General features: G+C 44.8%; 1 pseudogene; it reads left to right on the plus strand.

Moving 5' to 3' along the window:
- The first annotated feature begins 911 nt into the window (after nt 1-911).
- Nucleotides 912-2,793, plus strand: LOC120291364 (annotated as a pseudogene).
- Nucleotides 2,794-5,283: the final 2,490 nt, after the last annotated feature.

The following is a 5,283-nucleotide window of genomic DNA, read 5'->3' on the forward strand; positions in this document are numbered from 1 at the left end:
ACTAAAGCAACTAGAATGTCTTCCTTTTATACTCCTTTATGCCATCACACCCGTTGGCACTTACCAAAGGAATTCCTCCAATCTACCCGTTAGACGGAATCAATCAAGAAGATCATTCGAGCTATTAAAGGAACCTGACGATAGCCCATCAATCCTGTTCGCCCATACAATCAGGATCTTGGTTTCCAAGAATAGAACCTTCCAAGAATATTTCGTCGACCATCGGATCTTCAAACGATCTTGATTTCGAATAAAAGAATCCGTTATTTTTATCCAGCCAAGAGATCTTATCCAGAGGATAGGACTAAATCCTCAACCAAATACTTCGGCTCTGGATTGCCTTCGTCACTGGATTAGAAAGAACTGTCAATGAGAATAGTCTTGAGTCTTGAGTCTTGAGTCCGAGTCCGGTGATCCGAAAGTCTTCGGACTCTAAACGAAGATCTGTATTTATCCGGACTAGATTGATAGAAACGTTTTGTCAGCTTCAAAATATTCTGGAAAGATTTCTCCAACAATGGGGTGTTTGGAACTCAATCCATTTGTGATCCATCATAGCTCAAACTCACTTTAGAACATGAACAACCACTCCTATAATAATTTATCCTTGTAGCGCAGACTTGTGAGTAATCTATCATGAAAAAGAGTGCAGAAAAGAACTTCCACTCCTTAATCGATCGGGTCGAGCACATGAAAGCCTTATTCACATGAAATTTCTTAGTCACGATCATCATCCCCGTACCACTAAACTTGAGCCCCACATGCGTATGCAGTCCGATAAATCCTGTATAAAGCCAGCTAAAAAACGTACAACCTCCTCCGTGTAACTCATAAAAAAATGGCTTCCGACTATAATCGCGTCCTTCTCTTTCTCTTCATCTCCTTTCTCTCTCTCTCCTCCAAATCAACTCATGCATGGCCCAAAACGTCGAGGAGGCTATTGGTTCCTGGACAGCGGCATCATAGCCTCCGACATCAACTCGGCCCTCTTCACTCATCTCTTCTGCGCATTTGCTGACGTCGACGCATCGACGAACCAGGTAGTCGTATCGTCGTCGCACGCTTAGTCTTTCGCAGCCTTCACTCGTGATGTCCAGCAGAAAAAACCCATTGGTCGTAACCCTCCAGTCCATTGGCCAGGGGGGGTAACAAATCGATTGCGGACAACATTGCATCCGTGGAGCGCCAGTCGAGCTCCCGAAAGTCTTTCATTGATTCCTCTTTTGCCCTGGCTCGGTCGAACGGCTTCCATGGCCTCGATCTTGATTGGAGCCCCGAGATAGGGACGAGAAGATGGCCAACTTGGGGTTGCTCCTCCAGGAGTGGCGGGCTGCGGTAGCCGCGAGGCGGCCAGCTTGGGCAAGGATGCTTGCTTTTGTCGGCAGCGGTCCATTACTTGCCGCACCACTAGTCTAACACAAATTATCCGGTGGCTGCCATGGCGGCGAGCTTGGATTGGATCAATGCGATGGCCTATGATTTCTATGCACCCGGTTGGTCCTCTACCACAGACCACTTGCGGCTCTCTACAATCCAGGTATGGGTGGTAACTTTCACTTTTGGGGTTGTAAACTTTGACTATTCTTTGGTAGAACGAAATTTCCTTAATTTTCTGTATCAAGACTCAAAATTTCTGTTACCTCAACGTCAACAGAATTACAACACAATTTTCCATTCAAAGCATAAAGTGTTAGTCCACGAGTAATTGACATGGTTTTGTTCTTTATTTAAAATCCTCTATCAGTCCTCGTTAAATTCATAATTTTCTTGGTAATGAAACAGTCAGTCCTTTTAATTTAGGGAAAGGCGTAAGTGGAGACGATGGGGTAAGCGTGTAGATTCAGGCCGGGATGCCGGCAGAGCAGATCGTGCTCGGAATTCCATTTTATGGAATCGCATTCGCTCTCGCGGATGCCAACAACCACGGCTTCTTTGTGCCTTCACTGGGCTGGCGATATCCTCCGAGGGGATGAGGATGTACAATCAAATCACGACGTACATATCCCTAAACAACGCTACCACAGTGTACAACTCCACGGTCGTGTCTGCCTATTGCTATTCTGGGACGACATGGATCAGCTATGATGATATACAAGCCATCTGTACCAAGGCGGCGTACACTAAGGGAAGAGGACTTAAAGGTTACGTTGCATGGCATGTTGCTGGTGATGACGACTGGGTTCTCTCCCAAGCAGGTGAGTTTATGATATCCGTTTTCCATCCTCGGCAGTTTCCTCTCTTCATGCTCTGATTAAAGAAAGAGTCAAAACTTTTCCAGATTAGTTGATCAATTTTCGAAGGTCTAGTTCTAATTCCTTCAATTTCAACCTGTTGTTGCAGCTTCAGCTTCAGCTGATATTGCGAGCAAGGGAAATAACTCACCCCCAAAAATACTTTTCTTACTTCTTATGCTCGAGTATAAGTGGTCCTTCTCATTTATAGTCCGATTTATAATTGAGAAGGTGAAGGTAATTGGAACTATACGACCAAGAAAATTAATGGTAATGTGAACTTGCTACCCTTACCACGAGAGAGCAAATCTTCCATTCGTTGAAGCAGAAAGAATCGGCATCACAACACAACCCAACAAGCTTGAGATATTTAGAGATGCAGCGTAGGTCTTCTTAATGATGTATGAGAGCTTGTAAGTTTCATCTTAGGAGGTTGGCATCACACCCCGATTCCACAGGGATAGGAGCATGACATGACCGTCTTTTCTCCAATTTCAACCTGGTATTACAGCTTCAAGTTCGTGGTGACCTCGATGACATCAGAGGAGACATTATTTACTAATGTTAATCGGAAGTTTGGTCCAATAATGTGATGGATTTATAGTATTGCATCTCATTGTAAAATCTATTCTTAGGTCTTGTTTGGTAACCATCTTATTTTCCTGTTTTTTTGTTCTTTTGTTCCCTGGAATAGCGGAACAAAAAAAGAAAAAAAAAATCTGTTTACTAATTTTTCCATTACCTGAAATAGATTAGTAGCCAGGAATAGATTTGGAATAAATCAAGAATTATAAAATAAAAAAATACCTACATCTTTGTTCCCGAGAACAAAAAGAGAAATACGGCCATTTAAAAAAGATAAGCTCATCGTAACCTATTGTTCGTCTTTACACAATCAACACAAGGTCTAGTCTCCTAACCCAATCCAAGTCCCCATTTTTGGAATAAATATAAATATATATATACACAACAATTATGAGTGTCGCGACCTCTTTTTACGGCGCCCGCGATCGGGTACGAGCGCCTTGGAGGCTAATGGCTCGGCTGAAATTAGTTAAGTTCGGATTCTCCCAAGTCCACCAATTCACGACTTTAATAGTTTAAATTTTTAACCTGTAAATTAATTTTAAAACAGAGTCGCCACTAATCGGTTTGGGGTGGGTCGATTAGAAACCCAATAGAAGTTTCGGGAGAAATACTCGCTCCCGCGCAACTAGAGAAATTAGAATCGGGGACTTGATTACACTAGTTAATCACTAATGCCCTTTCGGTACCTAATCCTGTTTAAACCCTGAGGTTTTTTGGATGTTCGAGGGATTTTCCATGTATTTTGGGAGGAAAAACATTTTTTCGAGTGTTTTTCTAATTTTTTGACACAAAAGGGATTTTTTTGACTTTTTTGGTATTTTTGGAAAAATACAAGTCTTTTTTGGCTTTTCTGAATTTTTGGCTTTTTCATGAATTTTTGGCTGTTTTTGGATTTTTGGCATTTTTTGGAAAATATGGGATATTTTTTATTTTTTTCGATTTTCGGAAAATAAAATATTTTTTTATATTTTTCAACATTTTTGGAAAATAAATTATTTTTGATTTTTCTCGAATTTTTTTGGAAAATAAAACATTTTTTAACATTTTTAAAACATTTTTCGGTTTTTTGGAAATTAAAATATTTTTAAATATTTTTTCGAAATTAAATTATTTTTTATTATTATTTTTTTTGGGAAATATTTATTTATTATTTATTTATTTAAATATTATTTAAAAATAAAATTTAAAAAGCCGACCGGGTTGGATCCGCGGGTTGGGTCGACCCGGCGGCGACCGAACGAGGACGCGAGCCCGACTCAGATTTTTTTTGTCTTTTTTTTTCTTAATCGAAACGGCGTCGTGGCCGGGTGTTCGGGACACCCGCCCGACCCGACGACCCGGCTCCAGGAAACCCTACCCGACCCGGCTGCAGCTCGCGACCCAACTTCCGCCGCCCCTGATCTCGCGAAACCCTACCCGGTTAGAGATCCGATTCGACTCGATGACCCGAAAATCGCAAACCCTAGGGTTTGTGAATCCGCGGCGCCGAGGGGGAACCGAGGTGTTTGGCGGCGACGGCGACTACGGCGGCGACGATGAAGGCGACAACGGCGACGGCGGCGACGGGCTAGGTCAATGGAAAACTTGCTATGATGAACAGCAACGGTAATGGCGACGCTTTTTTTACCTTCTCTTGAACGGGGGACGGCGATGGCAACAATGGCGGCAACTTAGCTTCCCAATTTGGCGCGGCGTCGGCGGATCGATCACGGCAACGGCTTCGCGGGGGTGGCACGACAACAAGCCTTCGAGGCAACGGCGTCGAGACTTGGTCGGGACAAATGGCGGCGGCACGGCGTCCGCGACAACAACGGCAGACAAAAAAACTTCAAATGAGGCGCGGATCTCGGCCGAGACCTTCCTCGGCCTCGATTCTCTCTCACTCAGGCCAAATCCGAGCCTCCACCGGCCAGATCGACCTTCTCGAAGTTGCTCGCCGCCAGCCTTCCCCGAAGTCTCTCGGTGGAGGGCGGGCTGAGCTCGCAACTCGAGTTCTCTCCTGCGCTTGCCCTTTGATCTTTCCCGATGTCTCTCAGTGAAAGATCTCTGAGCTCGCCACCACCTCTGACGATGCTTGCGGCCACCTATTTATAGGCGAAGGAAATCCGGTCGATGGAGGGGTTCGGTCCGCGGCCTCGCTTGCCCACCGGTTCCGCTCGGGCTGAATCGGTGTCCCATCGAGCTTTCCGGTGGCTCGCTCGCATTAATGGCGCCGAGATCTTATCCTCCGCCAACATTGGCCTACTCTCCTCGGCCGTAGGCCGTCCTTCGCGCATCGGCTTCCCTCGCGCGCGTGAGTTACAGCGGCAAATGAGAGGGAAGGAAGAAGAAGAAGAGAGAAAGGGGCCGGGCCGAGGGGTGAAGAAGAGGAAAGTGGGCCTAAGGGTTGTGCGAAAGGAAAGGGGGGCTAGGCTTTGGCTCTTCGTTTTTCTTTTTGTTTTGTTTTTGCTCGTTTTCTTTTTAT

This window comes from Eucalyptus grandis, chromosome 3 (assembly GCF_016545825.1).
Source record: "Eucalyptus grandis isolate ANBG69807.140 chromosome 3, ASM1654582v1, whole genome shotgun sequence".
Lineage (NCBI taxonomy): Eukaryota > Viridiplantae > Streptophyta > Magnoliopsida > Myrtales > Myrtaceae > Eucalyptus > Eucalyptus grandis.